Raw genomic sequence first — 20,375 nt, 5'->3', positions numbered from 1 at the left:
TTGCTGTTCTAATAATACTGAATCAGAGATGTTTCCAATTATTTTATTAATTATTTTGGTGTAGATTTGATAAAAAGCATTCAGAAGACTGATTCCCCTATTTTGTGCTTTCTTACCTCTGTCCCTTTTTTAAGCAGTGAAATAACTTTATGGCACCTCTTTTATTCTGGTATTTTACCTGTATGCAAACACATCATATATAGATGGAGCATTAAGAATTCTAGTAATACTGGTCCGTAAATTGTCAGCTCTGAGTTAATTCCATCTAATCCAGGTGCTTTTCTATTCTTTTCTGTTTTCTTTTTGTCTTGAAAGTAAGCCTTATAGCTTTGTTACCACCATAACTTTACTGCTTCTTTGATACTATCAATGTTTCTCAACGGTTAGAGTGATAACACGGTACTAATTGAAAGTTGGGTATCAGACAGCTTCTATGGATACAAGAATTTGATGTCCAGTTTATGTAATCACTCACCGAATTTAAAAGCCTAAAGTCCTGTATTAATCTACTCTACGATAAGGATTTATCATAAAGCTCTAATAAGCGTGAGCTGCTTATTTTATTCGCAAAGTCGCTGTACTTGTAGTTTAACTTCTTTTTATATTTAACTGCAGGCAACCTTAATACGTCCAACCAACTAAAGCACTGGTAGCTTAATAAACGTGTAATAATACAGATGAAGTGGTTTCCGTTCATAATTGGCATTATTGCCAGTTGTGGTGCTCAAAATGATTACCGTTAATAACCTGATCGTCGACGAAGTTTAGTGAGATGAAGATGGCATCTGGTTTTCTAATTCCCTTTTACAGTTTTTAAATGCTTCACTGAAAAATATTTTTAAGGGGGCAACGCCAAGCAGCATCGTTATCTCAGTCCTCTGCTAGCCGTAAATCGCTCTGATAGTAATTTCCCAAGTTTAACACAACAAGTATTAACTGAATACAGATGTCTGACAGTTTGCTCAGAATATTTATGACTATTCTGATTATTAATTGCTTCTCATATCCTACAAAGTGGTAGACTTTCATAGACCTTATGGAAGTCATTTAAAAGCTAAACGTGACACTAAATTATAAGCCACTCTCTTCTCACTGTCCTGTCTAAGACTGAAGGTTTTATCAGTAAAAGCCATTCTGTTCCTTTATTTCTCTATGAGGTCTAGTTTTACTGATCTTACCACATGTACTGAGAACTAGGATGCCTCGATAAACTGCGAACTCATCATTGCTTCTCTTTTTAAATGTGTTTGTGATGAACCTTTCATTAAACTCGCCAGGGATTTACCCTCCACTGAGACATAGATTAAATAACTCCGATAGATGTTGAAATATTGCGTTTGGACAGGTCTTCAATTACATATAAACTGTTTCAGACCCTGGTGCTTTGCCATTTTTGTACTGTTTAACTGCCTCCTGCACTTCCGACGTTATTTCGTCATATTTGCTGCCTACAAAGCAGCATGTGTGTCGAAAATTGGAACGGTCTTCTTTAAATAGTTCACCATGTTATGCTATCCATTCATTTAGGCTTTTCTCTGGTATCTTTATTAACCCTGTCATGAAACTTTACATAATTGCTTAACGTCAAATATCTAACACATTAGGTCATTTGTTAGGTCGTGAATAGTTTGAAGATGTTTTATATATTGAAGATCGATTCTTCAAAGAATCTGAGTGGGGAGTTACATGTGAGTTCACCATATAAAACGGTGCTCTCGAGTTCCATATTTGTAACCGAGCGAGGTGGCGCAGTGGTTAGCACACTTGACTAACATTCGGGAGGACGACGGTTCAATCCCGCGCCTGGTCATCGTGATTTAGGTTTTCCGTGATTTCCCTAAATCGCTCCAGGCAAATGCCGGGATGGTTCCTTTGAAAGGGCACGGCTGACTTACTTCCCCGTCCTTCCCTCACCCGATGAGACAGATGACCTCGCTGTTTGGTCTCTTCCCCCAAAACAACCAACCAACCAACCATATTTGTACCCACAACTGACGTACAGTGTGTAATATTACATTACCCATTATAAAAATTAATTTTTGTCGCCTAATTAAGTACCATGCAGAGAGATACGTGTATCCTTAAACTCTTTTTCCTGTAGTCGCTGGATAAAGTTCGTTATTTTTCCATGTGAAACGATGGAAGTTTCTTAGAGTCCTACTTACTTCACACTCTCTCTTTTGTCCTTAAGCATATAAGATAGCCACGGTTGTAGCTTTAATTTAATTATGAATAATAATCTTCCTAATCCTTCTACTAAGTGTGTGTACCTTATGTCTCACTAATTATCTGTACAAGCTTGTTGCATGTTTCAGCAGTTTGATTCCACCGGGAAGCGAAATTTTGGTGATGCGATTACCACGCCCCATCAGCGTGCTACCATACTCATATTTGCATCTTTTTTCTTAGCACCTGCAGTTTAATCTGTTTTTTTTTACACGAAGTCCGATTATTCTTGCTGTGCACTGTGGCATACCTGATTGCACCGTGCTGCATATTAACGCGATCAGCCATCGCCCAAATTATCGCTCTCCTACTGCGATTTCTGCGCGCGGTTTCACCACAACGGGAAAAAATAGGTGACGACAAGTAGAATCAGCTTCTATATCTACATCTACATGATTACTCTGCAATTCACATTTATGTGCTTGGCAGAGGGTTTATCGAACCACACTCATACTATCTCCCTACCATTCCACTCCCGGACAGCGCCCGGGAAAAACGAACACCTAAACCTTCCTGTTCGAGCTCCGATATCTCTTCTTTTATTTTTATGATCTCTCCTACCTATGTAGGTTTGGCTCAACAAAATATTTTCGCATTCGGAAGAGAAAGTTGGTGACTGAAATTTCGTAAATACATCTCGCCGCGACGAAAAACGTCTTCCGTCAATCCCACCTGGTAAGGATCCCACACCGCGCAGCAATATTCTAACAGAGGACGAACGAGTGTAGTGTAAGCTGTCTCTTTAGTGGACTTGTTGCATCTTCTAAGGGTCCTGCGAATGAAACGCAACCTTTGGCTCGCCTTCCCCACAATATTATCTATGTGGTCTTTCCAACTGAAGTTGTTCGTAATTTTAACACCCAGGTACTTAGTTGAATTGACAGCCTTGAGAATTGTACTATTTATCGAGTAATCGAATTCCAACGGATTTATTTTGGAGCTCATGTGGATCACCTCATACTTTTCGTTATTTAGCGTCAACTGCAACCTGCCACACCATATAGCAATCTTTTCTAAGTCGCTTTGCAACTGATACTGGTCTTCGAATGACCTTACTAAACCGTAAATTACAGCATCATCTGCGAACAACCTAAGAGAACTGCTCAGATTGTCACCCAGGTCATTTATATAGATCAGGAACAGCAGAGGTAGCAGGACACTTCCCCGGGGAACACCTGATATCACTTCAGTTTTACTCGATGATTTGAAGTCTATTACTACGAAGTGCGACCTTCCTGACAGGAAATCACGAATCCAGTCGCACAACTGAGACGATACCCCATAGGCCCACAGCTTGATTAGAAGTCGCTTGTGAGGAACGGTGTCAAAAGCTTTCCTGAAATCTAGGAATACGGGATCAACTTGAGATCCCCTGTCGATAGCGGAGGGTTTTGTTCAAATCGTTCGCTGCAGCGTTTGTGATTTGTCCTTCCCCTAAACAGTTAGTGTTCTGAGGCACAATGGGACCCAGCATTCCATCTCTACTTTGATGTGATTTACGAGATAAAAATCCCACTGTGCCCATCGTCCTTCCCGTGTCACAACAGTGTGCAGAGTGCACGGTGCCGTAGATCGCGCCGTGAAGTCGCCTGTCGCCGCACGGGGCGCTGTCGACGCCGCTTCACGCGACGCCAGACGCCAGCCGAGCACGCGACGCTGCCAGGACCCGCCCGGGCGAGGCCCGCGGCGGCATTTGCATGCGTATCAAGCGCCGTTGTACATTCAAATGACGTGTCGCGTCGCGTCGCGTCCCGGCGCTGTTTGTACACTCGTGTGCGATTAAGACGTTGAATGACAAGCGTCGCCTAACGAGCAGCGGCCTCCGCCCCCACTCCGCCCCCGCCGGGCTCGTGGCCCAGAATCACGAGCGCCGCGGCAGCTGAGTTATTAGCATAGCCAGACGTGACTGAGGGGCGAAGAATCACTCCGCAGGCGACGCGGCTGCCTCCGGGGGTCCCGGCTCCGCAGTGCCTTATTATTCCTCACCCGGCCTCCCGGCGGGCTTCGAGATTGTGTGTTTATGAGGTGCCGCGGTTATGAAATGTCAGAGAGACTTTCCGACAAGGGAGGCTCTCTAAGTTGGGAGCAAGGAAGAGAAGGGGGGTCTTATCGGTGATAGGAAGTGAACGGACCTTTTGGAAGGGTCTGATCGAAAAGCACTCTGCGAGGTCGCAGGGGAGAAAGAACTCCGAGATGTCTCCCTCCCGGTTTTAAATGTGAAGGGCAGTGCTGTGCAATTAGCACACGCATTCGAGTACTCCATCAGGTTATTTGTTGTGTTTCATCGAACTATTCTTGTTTTCGTCGCTCAAGTTCTTCAGGGTATGTGATGACATACGGTCACTGTTGCACATGGCCTTCCTCAGGGCGTTAGGCTCACAATCTGAGAAAGTGGCCGAAACGTTGGAGTATTGTACATACTGACAGTGCGGTCACATGCAATCAAAAAGTTTTTTGAGAATGACAGTGGTACCGGAAGCTTTCACTTACATTTTCTCATTTCTTGAAAAATTGATATCAATAACTCTATTGTTAATATGCCAACCTATAAATGTTTACGTACTAATTTATGGTGTCTACATTCCCTATTTACTACAATATTCACAAACTGTTTTCAGTGATTTACTGAGATCCATATAAGCGGATTAATCATTACATTTGAAGTTAGAAATAAATTTACGAAACTGTAATGTGAGTGTTGTAGCAATTTGTGTGATATTGATCCATTAAATCTATACGTATTTTAAAAGTGAATTTACGTATATTTGACACCTCATCGTAAGCCACTGGATAGATTACAACCTGAACTTACTACACATATCACTGACTGGAAAAAAATCACTATTGTGTTAAAAAACACCTATGTTACAAAAAGGTGGTGGTGGATGTGAAAATTGAGCATAGCTCACGTCGCACAAATTGCCATATTATGTACATCCATTGTTTAAGAATGAGAACACTTAGTGTCATGCAACCTACTTTACACACAGTTTCGAAATTTTACCGGACTTTTTTCACTAGCACCCCCACAAAATGACGAAAGCAAATTAGTTTATCGCTTACTATATTTTCACTGTTCACACAGAGGAACTTCCGCATCAGAAATGACCTTTCAGTCATAACACTTTTACTACTAAGTCTATTCGAAGACATGTCGCAAACAGTATATGCATATACTACTGGACGTGCCTGCAAAACTACATAAATGTGCGAGACATATTTCAGGAGATACGAAGTCAAAAACATTGAACTGCGTGAAAACGAAACGGCGGGCGAATTCGCTGGAGACGCAGATTAAATATGTGTACAGATTTATGTGAGAATTGCTGAATGTTTGTGAAATACGTAGCATTAGCGTACGCTTGTAAAGCAATGGGTAAGATGCTCCTAAGCTTCCAGAACGATTTCAACCAAATTTATTTTGTAGTATATTGAAAGAAATATATTGGGGGTAGGAACCAACAGCTTACTATTTGGTAGGGAGAGAGATGGGGGGAAAGTACAGACGAGGAGGAAATGGAGTTGGACAGAGAGAGCGGGAGAACGGAAACGGACGGAAAGGGACCAGTACGAGATGAACAGAGAAAGGGAGCAGGAGGAGATGAAAACCGAAAGCAAAGAGAAGGCGTTGGAAAGAGACAGGAATGATGAGGATATTCACAAAGGGTGGGGAGGGGGGAGGGAGGGGCAAAGGAGAAGCGTAAGTGTGCTTGAGGAGATGCACAGCGAGTGTGGGGAAGAGGAAATGGAGAGAGTGGGTAGGATGAGGTGGACTTAGAGGGGGACAGGGAGAGATAGATGAGAAAGGAAGTAATGGACAGAGAGTGGGGGTGGAGGAAGTGGAGATACAGTTCGGGAGGAGGAGGTGGCGAGAGAGAGGAAAGGGTAGATGCATTAATACAAGAATATTGTAAATACATACCCAGATAACGGTGTATTCAGCTAGTTACCCTATAAACATTCTCGTCACTGATGACATTACTATCCTCAGTTAAAGTGAAGTAGAATTACAGGATCTGTTGGACTGAGTGCCCTGTCTAATGAGTAATGAGAAGTAGCAGAAATGAAAACAGTGAAAAACATCAAATTTGGTGATCACGACGTAGACGAAGCGAAGGTATTCTGCTACCTTGTGAACAAAATAAGTCACAACGGACGAAGCAAGGAGTACATAAAAAGCAATCTGGTGCAGGCAAAGAGGGCATTCCAGCGCAAGAGAAGTCTACTGGTACTTACTTTGCGCAAGGTATTTCTGTGAATGTGCCTTTGGTGCGCAGCATTCTATGTTAGTGAGACATGGACTGTGGGAAAACCGGAACCGAAGAGAATCGACGCAGTTCAGATTTGGTGTTTCAGAAGAATGTTGAAAATTAGGTGGACTAATAAGGCAAGGAGGTTCTCCACAGAATCTGCGAAGAAAGGAACATATAAGAAACACTGACAAGAAGAAGGATAAGGATGACAGGATATACGTCGAGACACGGGAGAATAACTTCCATGGTACTAAAGGGAGCTGTAGGAGGCAAAAACTGTAAGGTAGAATAATGGTGCAGGTGCTGCTCTGAGATGAACTGGTTGGTGCAGGAGATGAATTCGGTACGGGCTGTACCAAACCAGGCAGAAGGCTGATGGTAACGTGCTGAAACAGTATAATACTTCTTGTTAAGGGAACCTACGTGTGAAATTTGAGTTTAATTTGATAGGCGTTACTAATCAAACACATTTATATTAAGTAGGACAATAACTGAGTTTGTAAATCTGGGTGGTAAACGGCCCGATTTGCGAACCCATGTTTATTTGTACTCTTGTCTTCTGTTGTCGTATGCCGATTTTCATTATTGAGTACCAGGCATCCTACACACAACTGTCGAACAAGTTCCGACATTTATTTTATACCTGGCGTACAAGCGACGTAAATTCAGTAACCACGATGGCGGATTCGAGTAACCAGTGTAAACTAAAGTTGTGAATTCGATCAGTCAGTTTGGACCAGACAGTGTTAAGAAGCGGACGTGAGGCAGTGGTGTGTCGAAGCTGTTGCATCACAGATCGCAATAGCTCAACATCTCTAAATCAAGCGTTCAGAGCCTTTCCCAGATTATGTTGAAGAAAAGTGTGTTCAAGGTTTCCCCGCACATCTTGTCTCCCGAACGAAGGTTCAAATGGCTCTGAGCACTATGGGACTTAACTTCTGAGGTCATCAGTCCCTTAGACGTAGAACTACTTAATCCTAACTAAGCTAAGGACATCACACACATTCATGCCTGAGGCAGGATTCGAACCTGCGACCGTAGTGGTCTCACGGTTCCAGACTGTAGCGCCTAAAACGGCTCGGCCACCCCGGCCGGCCCCGAACAAAGACAATGTCACATGAACCCCGGCCACGACTTGACTGAAATGCAAAACGCGGGCAATTCTTCACTGGAAAAAAAATCAGGAGTAATGAGACTTGGTCGTATGAATACGAACCTGCCAAAAAACCACAATGTGAAGAAATATAAGTAAGGGGTCGACGCTATGGCGATATGACCGACACTCAAGGCAATGCGATGCGCGAGTTGAACTACGTTCCAAAAAGAAAACAACTTTTCTGGCATTTTGGTGTGGTTGTGAGAAGGTTCCTTGCACTGAACTCAAGTCGGGAGCAGACTACGTAGAAAAATGTGTTAAATAACTTAAATATTTAAAGTTTCTCTTTTTTTTATCAATACAATCTCTAAACTTTTTGATTGACGGGGTATATTAACTACCTGCGCACAGATATGTTGTAGAACTTGAAATGAAATCAATAGGGATTTTCGGCGTCGTTGCTGTGCAGTACGGTAATTCTGAAAACTAAAGATACCGTTTCATCTTTTTTTGCTGTTAATGGAGAACATGTGTTACTGGGAAACTATATGACAGCTTCATTTTAAAACTTCTTTGACCATACACTCTCTCCCACTAACGGTGGAAGCACCTCTCATAAAAAACAAAATGCAAATGTCTTTCTAATATTTACTACCAAGTAAAGGCTACAGCTATGAAAGAGATAATTAAAATGCGCAAATGACGCCCTCATAGCAGTTCATGCTGTGTATGGTATTTTTCATTAACGATTATGTCTGCGGCCGTTTACAATGCTAGAAACTGATTAGACATTTTTATAGCGAAGAAAAGGATAGGAAACGCATCAGATAGTTTTGATCAGGTCTTGTTTGCTATCGCAGCGTATGAGGAAATGAACAAACGAGTCAGCTAAATCTAACTCAACATGGCCAGACTAATACTTTATGTCTCTAGAATTCAATTCCACTCTCTCAGCTGCTGAACTACCTAAATCGCCCCATCGACTGAAGTTCTTAACTACTAAGGAAGCAAAGAAATTTACCAGTAGAATAAGAAACTGGTAGCGCGTGGAATGCGCTGCTATCGAAAATCTTAGAAATTAAGTAGTGAGATGCAGAAGTATTATAAGTGATTTCACTGTCACTAACTCCGAATGGGGATAAGACATGCATAACTATGAGGTATCAGAACTGTCTGACGTCGTTGAATGGAAAATTCGTCCTTGATAGCGCTGAGAGACGGGTATTAAACAGCTTGCATATGTCGAGACGCTATTAACCACCCGCCTCTGATTTGTTAATGCGACGGGTCAAGCTTAGAATACGGTATAAACGTGCCCAATCCTCGCCGCATATGGAGCCACTGTGTCATCAATCCTCTTGTCTCCCTCAGACGACGATTGTCCTGCATGCCTAGGCAAATGGTCAGAAGAATAAAACTGATCACAGACTTAATGATACTGTAGTAGTCTCACGCATGATTAGATTTCTTTTTAAGTCGGTTATTGTGCCCACTACTGATACAAAATGCTTCTCTCGCTCAGTTTACATATGATACAGTTAAGATTCAATACTTTACATTTAAATCTCATTGAAACACGCCTGCCAGTCTAAACATTTAAGTAATGTTGAGCAATAGACTGACTGCAGTGTGAGTGAACACATCCAATATATGGAGTCATAAGCACTTTTATACATTGTATATTCGCAGTACATTAATTCTGTAATAAATGGATTTTTTCGGGCAGTGCAGGTATTAATTGATCATAATTCATGCTTAAAAAGTCATTAACTTCCTATATAATTCCTAACATAAAATCTTGACAAATCGGAAAACCTGTTAGTGAGGAAAGACAAATTGAGAAAACTATAAAGTGAGGGATGGAACTCATAGTACGAAATGAACAGGTTAGCGGGTTATCTATTGATTATACCATGTACTAGCTTAGTGCGCGATGCTTCAGTCACGTAGACTGTATAGTCTGCAGAGTTTCTTGCTTTTCTTTTGTTTTTCTTTACTCGATTTTTCATGTTGCTCACAATTTTTTACAACTTCTAAACTTACCACGATAAGTAAGGTCATAAAAACATGGCTTCTGCCGAATGTGCTTCTCAACAAAAACCGATTCTGGAAACACACATTGCCTTTCATTTAACCGATAAGTGAAATACGGTTTCTTTAATGTACCGAAATATTTTCTTACAACTTTTCATCCTCTATTTCTTCACATTAATGGCTGAATTTCCGAAAGTGCTGGAGCACGTATTTCTTTTATTTCTGACTGAGAAACCTAATATCAATTTTCGTAGTTCAAGCTACAAATCTTCCTTAATAGTGACTTACTTTCAAAATGTTTTCATACCCTATTTCATCCCTTCAGGTGTATAACTTCGAACAATCCGTTCTTAAACCATTCCTATAGTATAAAATCTATAAGATCAACACCCTCTCGAAATTTCAAGTGTCTATCCTTAGTGGTCTGGCTTAGGGTGATGAGTCAGTGAATCAGTCTGGTCCTATTCCACCTTCGTAGGGGCTTTTACAAAGCCTGTGAAACAAGTATTTTTCGTTTTTAATTGCTAAACTGAATACCAGTTGTGAAATCTGTAGCTTTGAAAATGCCTTCACAGTGAAATATTTTCATAGAACCTTTGACCCGCTGTATCACATTCTTACACGGTGAGTTCCCAAAAACAGTGAAATGCGTTTCTTTCTATTTCTAATGAAAAAGCCAAACACAAATTTTTGTAGATTTATTTTAAAAAAATGCTTGCATAATGAAATGTTTCCATAAAACGTTTCATCCACTATTTCATCTCCATTGGGGTTGAGTTTCCAAAAGCTGTGAAATACGTCTTTCTTGTTCCTAACTAAGAAGCCAAATTCAAATTTTTATAGATTTGGCTTTAAAAATACTTCCATAATAAAGTATTTCGTTAAATACCTCCATATGGTTTGAATTTCCAAAAACATTGAAAAACGTATTTTTTTATTTCTGATTGGGAAGTCAAATAACAGTTTTCATAGGTGTAGATTTAAAAACTTAAGTAGTTTTCCAATAATGATTTATTTTCAGAAACACTTTCACCCACTATTTTACCCTCATTCGGGTTAAATTAAAAAAAAAGTGAAACTTGCATTTCTTTATTTCTGACCGAGAAACTAAACACAGTTTTCTTAGGTCTAGCTTCAAAATTGCCTTCATAGGGTCATGTTTTCAAAATAATTTTCATCCCCTAGTTCACCCTTATAGGAGTAATTTAAAAAAATCCCTTCTTTTCGATGCCTACCGTATAAAATCAACACCCTACGCAAATTTCAAGTTTCTACCATTACTGGTTATGGCTGAGCGATGATGAGTCTGTGAGTGAGGTAGTCAGTCGGGACAAATTCCTTTTACGTGTAGTTGTTGCAAAACTACTCTGCGACTGCGACATTTGCTGTAAATAAAAATCTTAAACGTGGCTATAAGTTCAGCAGGTTTACAACGGTAAATTTGGAGAGATTTTAAAAAATCACCTATCCGATTGCAAATAAAGATTTATTAGAACTCTTGAATTACGTTTCGACAATATTTACATTGCCATCCTCAGAAGGTACAAAGGTCCATTATACCATTTGAAGAAATCAGTTTTAAAACTGTCGAAACATACGACAAGGGTTCGAATTAACCTTTATTAAAAACTGGTTTCCGCATTTGTCTTATTCAGAAGGTATAAAGGTTCGATATGCATTTCGAAGAAGACAAATTCAATACTGTCGATTCATACAACAAGGGCTGTAATCAACATTTATTTGCAGCTGTTGGCTGACGTCTTCAACATCTCCAAGTAAATAAAAATGTTTTTTTCAGCAAATATTATTAGGTTCGTTCCAATAAAAATTAATTCATAACATTTAATTATACTCACTCTAAGGAATAATTAACTTTGTTCTCATAACAAAGTGTCGCTTCTGTAAAGGACTGCACACAATCTAGGACTTGTAAACAGCAACAGTGGTGTTGAAATCTCAAAAAGAATGGCCTCATTTGAACCTACTTTTGAGGAAACTTAATTTCACACGATATGCGTTTGCTTTGTCGCTGCTATTATTTATTCTCGCTTCCTTTTGTGCCGGCATATTTTCTGTACAGCAGGAGGAAGAGTGCCGACGCACTTTGGTACTCGGAAATTTCATTCCGGGAAATTAATTAAAACCGTGGCTGTGCTGTATCCACGGAGTGAGTCGTGCGGAGCTAGTGGAACAATGAGTGGCCCGCGGCTTGGAACGGGGCAGGATGGGACAGGTAGCTGAATGCCGCGTGCAATCTGTGCTCGCAGCTATTCATTCATCAGCCGGGCACCTGCAACCCCATCCCGCGCCGCCGAGACCCTGCGTTTTAATTACGCAGCGTCTTAAAAGCCAATAAAGTCCCGGGGCTTCTTGCTGTCGGCCGGGGTAGGCCACGTAGAGCGCCAGTTGGCGCGTGCGGGTTGCAGCCCCCTCAAGGGCGTGCATGCCACACCCGGCACAGCCGCAGCGCGACTGACTGCCAGATGGAAGGGCCTCGAATGACTCGAGAATGTCACCAATTAAGAACAGAGTTACGTGAAGTGGCTGAACTCTCTGCTCTAGGCACGTAAAGTTTCTGTTCCTGAAGACGTGGCTATTGTTTGTCAGTTAATATATCATAGGAAAAGGAAGGAAGATTAGATTATTGAATTGTGTCTTTAATTCTCAGTATTTGCGTCCTCGATATATTTTGTTTGATGCATATTAGGGCATGTTCCAAGGTATATTTCTGGGCCTTACGTAATGCTGTATGCTTGGAGCACGGTGTTGTGTGGTAGTCAATCAGAAAAAATAGAAAAACCGGGAAAGAGGAGAATCAAAAATTCGGGGGACCATCAATATAATGGGACGGGGATATCTTTATGAATAAAAATTCATGACAAGATGCTTAAGATTCGACGGTGGTTATCCAACAAAATGTCTTTTTAGTGATCTAGGTTTGTGAAGTTTTTTCTTCAAATGAAACTTCCTGGCAGATTAAAACTGTGTGCCGGACCGAGACACGAACGCTGGACTTTTGCCTTTCGTGGGCAAGTGCTCTACCAACTGAGCTACCCAAGCACGACTCACGCCCCGTCCTCACAGCTTTTACTTCTGCCAGTACCTCGTCTCCTATCTTCAATTATCATACACTACAGATCGCCCCCGGACTGACAGTGCCAGGAATATATGTAAAAAATTAGCCTGTGCATGTCTGTGTTTGGAAAACTCGAAGAATATGCGATTGACTTTAAATTTTGGCCAAATATTGCATTCCTATACGGACAAGTTATTATACACGTATTTTAATTATATTTAATACATGAATAAGTGTGTATGTAATAAATAAAGGGAAAACGTTATTACCAAACGTATTGAAAAGTTCTTCACCGATTTACTTCAGGTTTTTATACTATTTTCACACATAGGATACTTATTTTAAATACATGTAATATATAAATATATGTGTAATATATAAAGTAGAAACTTTTCTACCGGAATTATCGAAATGTTTTCGACAAATCTATTTAAAAATTTTGCACGATACTGGAATGAACATTCAGAGGCAGAATGGCTGTATATTTTTGTATAATACGTATGTAATATATAAAGGGAACACATTGTTACGAAACAGTACTCGAGCGAATTACTCTAATAAATGTCTGGATGGATATAGGCTACATATTTTATACACATAAAATGTAATAGTGAAATTCTGTTACCAAAAGCTCATGACCTATTTACTGAAGATTTTACACGATACTCTATTAAACTTTAAGAGTACGATACCTGAATTATCCATAGCAAGAAAGAAGGCTCCAGGTCAGAGAGAGAGGTGGGAAGAGGAGACGGGCAGACAGGTAGGAGGAAATAGACATAACGCAAAGGAGGTGACAGACAGAGAAAGTGGGCTGGGTAGATGGAGAGAGAGGGAAGAGGGGGTGATGGACAGACACAAGGAGTCGGACAGGGGGCAGGAGGAGACAGAGGAGAAGGAGTAGAAAGGGGGTGAAAGTGGTTGACAAGGGAGTGGGTGGGGGGAGGAAGAGCAGGTGGACTAAGAGAGGAGGAAGAAGAGGAAGACAAAAGGAGACGAAGAATGAGATACACAGGTTCACGGGGGCAGAAGGAAATTAGGACGCATACCTACTAGTTGTATATATTTATCAATTTTACATATAAACAGACTGAGCCACAGCAGCTCATGGCCGGGTACAAGTGGTTAGGGATTAACTTTCAAATAACTAAATGGGGCTGTATAGAGTAAAAAGTGTATGGGAACACAGATATTGGAACACATCCAACCCATGACGGAGTACATAGGATCAACTGTTACTATGAGATAAAGATGCTGTCAAAGCAGAGAAAAACCAGTGGGAGCCACATCCAGCCAGTTACAACATCAACGACAAAAAAATAAGTGAAAGGGAACGTGTGTACGCAGCCCGGACCCGCACCATTCATTTGTGCTGAAAACATCGGGATCAGACTGTAAGAAGTGTAAGCATTTCGTATTGATATGTAATTTCATTAACAATGTATTCGTTTCCTAGTCGATGCTGTCGCTGCTCTGGAATTAACTCGGCACTGGAATTTTAGGCTTTTTGGATTGCTTTCGTTTTCTGTGAGTACGAGCATATTTACGGGTCTTATGGGACGTCATTTTTCATTACTTCATAATTTTCAATTTCATACCAGTTTTCACTTATCTTCCGTCGAATACTTTTATTGTCTTACTTTGGGTCCTAGCAATGCTGAGCGAGCTCTTCGGAATGACACACGAATCAAAGTTCAGCTAAACGCCGTTCCATGCTACATCATTTTATAGCCTTACGCAAGGCTAACTCGCAACAATCACGCGCATGTTGCTACACTGGCACATTGACGTCACATTTGAAAAAATACTGCACGCCAGACAATTTTTTACTTACTATTAGTCTCGAAGTTATGAACCATTCAAATCTGACCGTATATTGACCCACACGAAATTTCGACTTACGGTGAATTCATCTTTTCACGTCAAAAATTTCGTTTACTAATGCGGCAAAAATATGCAGAGGGTATGATTACTCACGCAGTAGTTTCGTAAACACTGTCACAGAACATCATCAGAGTACTAAGAAGACACGGTATTGGCAACAATGTTTAAATCAACGATAAAACTGGCTGATTTTGTGAACAAGGCATAGGACTTACGCTCAGTGCTTGTCACAGCAGTAGTATACAAAAATGTCTTGCACATAATGTCAAGTGTACGTAGGAACTATACAAAGCAGTACCGGCACCAGGGTTAAGTAATACAAGGGCAACTGACAGTACATCGTGAACTGGGACTAGGCTTTCTCAATCATTGCTATGCTTCGATGTACAGAGTGACAACAGAAATTCACAAGCACAAAGGCAGCATTAATAGAAGACAGAAAGGCATGGAACTAAATAAATTGAGGGCTTCGGTGTTAACTACATCAAATAGAGCTAACTCTTCCCCAGTTACACTGGGAGCCCTTTCGCGATCTTGTGTATGAATTCCTAAGGGATCAAGCTGCTGGCCCGCCGCTGTGGCCGAGCGGTTCTAGGCGCTACAGTCCGAAACAGCGCTACTGCTATGATCACAGGTTCGAATCCTGCCTCAGGCATGGATGTGTGTCATGCCGTTAGGGTAGTTGGGTTTATGTAATTCTAAGTCTAGGGGACTGATGACCTCAGATAAGTCCCATAGTGCTTAGAGCCATTTGAACCGAACTGCTGAGGTCATCGGTCCCTAGGCTTACACACAACTTAATACAACTTATGCTAAGAACAACACACACACACACACACACACACACACACACACACACACACACACGTGCCCGAGGGAGGACTCGAACCTCCGGCGGGAGGGGCTACGCAATCCGTGACAAGGGGGCTTAAGCCACGCTGCCAGTCCGCACGGCCCGTGATCTTAGGCAGCAGTCTGATGACGGCGAGAATCGACCATTGTACAAACAGTTCGGCTTGCTGAGCTTGTTTTTGCGTTTTAAACTATTATCTGAGTCTTTGTCCTATGATGATGCCTCTAGTATTAGGAGACGACACAGTAGGAGTAAATACATACGTTCGAGCACGGCGTATTGCCCGTAAAACAGTGATCATCACTAAGGAAGAAGATCAAATTATAACGTCACGTCGACAATGAAGTCATGAGAGAAGGAGCACATCCTTGGTTAGGGAGAGATGGGAAAGGAAATCGGCAGTGTCTTTCAAAGGAACCCTCCCGGCATTTGCCTTCATCTGTTTAGGGAAATTACAGCCTACTAAATCAAGAATATAAATTTAAACGTCATCATTACAGGGGGCATCAGATGAACTTCTACAAACTTATGGAGTACATTAGTCCTTAAGACAGAAGGAAGAAATAAGTGATTAGCACCATTGTTTGGACTCTGCTTGGTAATGTTGTGTGGTCTTGGTGGGGCTGAAGGGAAGGGGATGGCAGATACAGTGGAGAAAAAAAAATCGTTATTTAAGATAGCTTGCCTGGTCATTATATCGCGATACAATGCTATCCCACTGCTATTCTGAAGTACCCGAATATCATATATATCTAATTTATTCATCCCTTTCTGTCTCTGTGGGATATTTGTCGTAATACGGCAAAGTACCTTTAATGGATTGTACAAATGCAGTACACTGTAGTCTCACTTAATGGAAAATTCCTTAACTAGAAAATAAAACTGTTTCTGTGGCAATCGGGATGAAATGCATGAAAATCAGAATTACTGTAGAAAGATCTGGGGAGAATACAATTATAAACTATATTATCTATAGCTAAACCACATCATAAAATCTTATTTAAGTACCACATAGAGATCGATTTACGATAATGTTGATTTATTCCTCGAAGACGCTAAGCTACAACGAAATCCGTTGTTCTTGAGTTATCGTAATTACATCGATTGCTAAGTGAGTATCTGACTATAAATGCATAGGACAGGATTATTTTCTATGTTGATTATTGCTTGTTTTACCTCGGGCACTGGCCTCGGTATAGGAGAAATCCAAACTGCACTGTCATTCGGAATCCTGTAACCGGCAGGGTAAATCCGTTCTTAGGTCAGAAGGAAGAAGCAAGAGTGTAGCATCTTCATTAGCACCCTGATTAGTAACGTGGTGTGGTATTGGCAACATTACTCCTTTAAGGAAAGAAGATGTCAGAAATAGCTGAAGCCTGAAACTCACCGGAGGCGTCGTATGCCTTCTTTTGAATTTCGGATTTGTGACTGTGAGAGAAACTTCTCAATAGAAAACGTATTCATATTATCCAGAAACAGTCCTCTGCTTTCGTCTGATGCATCAATCACCAATTCCTCACCTGTCCCATCCTCTCCATCACAAAGCAGCACTAGCGCGCTACGACCTCAATTATTTGTTGGTCGCATTCCCATCTCTATCTTCCCCTACAGTTTCTACCATCTACTGGTCTCTTTAATACCATGGGCGTTCTGCCCTGATGATATAACACATATCCTGTCATACTGTCCCTTCTTCCTTCGCTCTTTCTGCGGAACACATCCCCATTCCTTTTCTTGTCAGGTCTCCTCATATGCAACATTCTTCTGTAGCACAACATCACAATTGCTTTGATTGGCTTCTGTTACGTTTCTCCCCACACTGTATGAAGACCAACTGGCGACACAGGAAGTCGATACCAACGATGCAACAAAGCAGCTTAAATATCTTAATAAAGGCAAGGTCTTGGGTCTAGTTCTATACCGGTCAGGTTGCTTTAGGAGTATGCCGATGTAATAGCTCACACACAATCGCGGCCACACACAATCGCTCACTCGTCGAAATACCCGCACCGAAGGACTAAAAAGTTTTAATAGTAACACCAATGAGTAATCCGTTTTATTACCGGCACATATCGCTAACGTCAATTTGAAATGGAATTTTGGAACATATGATGTGTCCAAACATTATGAGCTATCTTCAAGGGATAGATTTATTGACAGCCAACACGGGTTCAGAATTTAGTTCTTGTGAGACCTAACTAGGTCTTTATTGTCACGAAGTAATGGGTGATACTGACAGGGGATGACCAATTAAATCCTTATTTTTAGATTTTCATAAGGCTTCTGACACCGTTTCTCACAAGCAACTTCTACTCAAATATTGTGCCGACAGAGTATCGTCTCAGTTGTGCGACTAGATTGGTGATTTCCTATCAGAAAGGTCACAGTTCGTACCAGATGACGGAAAATAATCGAGTAAAAGAGAAGTAATACCTCGCGTTCCCGAAGGAAGTGTTACAGGCCTTCTGCTGTTCTTGATGTGCATAAACAATTTAGGTGACAATCTGAGTAGCACTTTTAAATTGTTTGCAGATGATCGTGTCATTTAGCGTCTTCTAAACGATGATAAAATTGGAAAACGATTTAGATAAGCTATGTGTATGGCGCCAAATGTGGCAGTTAACTGTAAAAGCGGGAAAATGTGAGGTCATCTATATGAATACTAACAGGAATCCCCAAAATTTCAGTTACACGGTAAATCAAAAGAAATCTAAAGAATGTAAATTCAACTAAATATTTATGGATCATAATTACGGAATACTTCAATTTAAACGATCACATGGATAATTTTTGGTGACTGGGCAAGACAACCAAGCCACTAGGAGAGGAAGCCGAAAGGAACGCGTTTAAGCTCACGCCGGCTGGCGTGAGGTCTGGAACTGTTAAAGGAATAGAGACTAGCAAAAAAGGTACGTAGCTTCTGGAATACTTAACTTTAATCCATAATTGGTGAACATCGGTCTGACGGTTCATGCATCACAAGATAAATAGCAAATGATAATGGCGCCTTGCTAGGTCGTAGCAAATGACGTAGCTGAAGGCTATGCTAACTATCGTCTCGGCAAATGAGAGCGTAATTTGTCAGTGAACCATCGCTATCAAAGTCGGCTGTACAACTGGGGCGAGTGCTAGGACGTCTCTCTAGACCTGCCGTGTGGCGGCGCTCGGTCTGCAATCACTGATAGTGGCGACACGCGGGTCCGACGTATACTACCGGACCGCGGCCGATTTAAAGGCTACCACCTAGCAAGTGTGGTGTCTGGCGGTGACACCACAATGTTTGTGAGTAAAGCAAACCAAAGACTGCGATTTATTGGCAAAATACTTAGAAAATGCAACAGGGCTGCTACAGAAACTGCTTTGCGGAATGTGAACCGGATCAGATAGAATTTATGGAGCAAATCGAAAAAGTCTGAAGAAGGCAGCTCCCTTTGTACTGCCACGAAATAGGTGAGAGAGTCCCGCATGTATTATGCGAATTGGTGTAGCAATCATTAAAACAAAGGGGATTTTCGTTGTGGCAGGATCTTCCCGTGGTATTTCAATTACTGTCTCTTCAAAGTGTGGAAAAGGTTTGTTGGCACCACTTATATAGGGAGTTACGGTCATCACAATGAAGTAAGAAAAATCAGAGCTCTTAGGGGCAGATTTGGGAGTTTGTATTTTCCGCACGCTGTTCAAGAGTGGAATGGTAGGGAAGTAGCTTGAAGATGGTTCGATGAATCCTCTGCCAAGCGCCTAACTGTGAATTGCAGAGTAATTACGTAGATGCATGACTTCCTTGGCCAGGAATGCCATCATTGCCTCTAACATTCTGCCTTTTATGCCCTCCTCGTTTCTTCCGTTACTTGTTTCTTTGCTTCTAAACTAGTTTAATTCTTTACCTTCTTCTATTAGTGATAGCCAATTCTGGTAAGTTCCTCGCAACCCATATTCAGTACTCATTACTCTTCATTCAGCTTAGCAGGTCCTGCATTTCTTTCATTGAAGACAGGAATATCATGAGCGAATCTTATCATTGACATCAATTTATTTTGAATTTTAATCCGACCTTTGGATCTTTTTTATTTCCGTCATTCCTTGTTCGATGTGTAGACTGTATTACACGCTTTTTAATCCGAGCACTTCGTTTTTGTATTCCACTCTTATTGCTCCCTTTTTGTTCGTGTACAAACTATGTATTATCCATCTTTCCATATACACTCCTGGAAATTGAAATAAGAACACCGTGAATTCATTGTCCCAGGAAGGGGAAACTTTATTGACACATTCCTGGGGTCAAATACATCACATGATCACACTGACAGAACCACAGGCACATAGACACAGGCAACAGAGCATGCACAATGTCGGCACTAGTACAGTGTATATCCACCTTTCGCAGTAATGCAGGCTGCTATTCTCCCATGGAGACGATCGTAGGGATGCTGGATGTAGTCCTGTGGAACGGCTTGCCATGCCATTTCCACCTGGCGCCTCAGTTGGACCAGCGTTCGTGCTGGACGTGCAGACCGCGTGAGACGACGCTTCATCCAGTCCCAAACATGCTCAATGGGGGACAGATCCGGAGATCTTGCTGGCCAGGGTAGTTGACTTACACCTTCTAGAGCACGTTGGGTGGCACGGGATACATGCGGACGTGCATTGTCCTGTTGGAACAGCAAGTTCCCTTGCCGGTCTAGGAATGGTAGAACGATGGGTTCGATGACGGTTTGGATGTACCGTGCACTATTCAGTGTCCCCTCGACGAACACCAATGGTGTACGGCCAGTGTAGGAGATCGCTCCCCACACCATGATGCCGGGTGATGGCCCTGTGTGCCTCGGTCGTATGCAGTCCTGATTGTGGCGCTCACCTGCACGGCACCAAACACGCATACGACCATCATTGGCACCAAGGCAGAAGCGACTCTCATCGCTGAAGACGACACGTCTCCATTCGTCCCTCCATTCA

The sequence above is a fragment of the Schistocerca americana genome, chromosome 4 (assembly GCF_021461395.2).
Source record: "Schistocerca americana isolate TAMUIC-IGC-003095 chromosome 4, iqSchAmer2.1, whole genome shotgun sequence".
Taxonomy (NCBI): domain Eukaryota; kingdom Metazoa; phylum Arthropoda; class Insecta; order Orthoptera; family Acrididae; genus Schistocerca; species Schistocerca americana.
Note: the sequence above shows the minus strand (reverse complement) of the source record.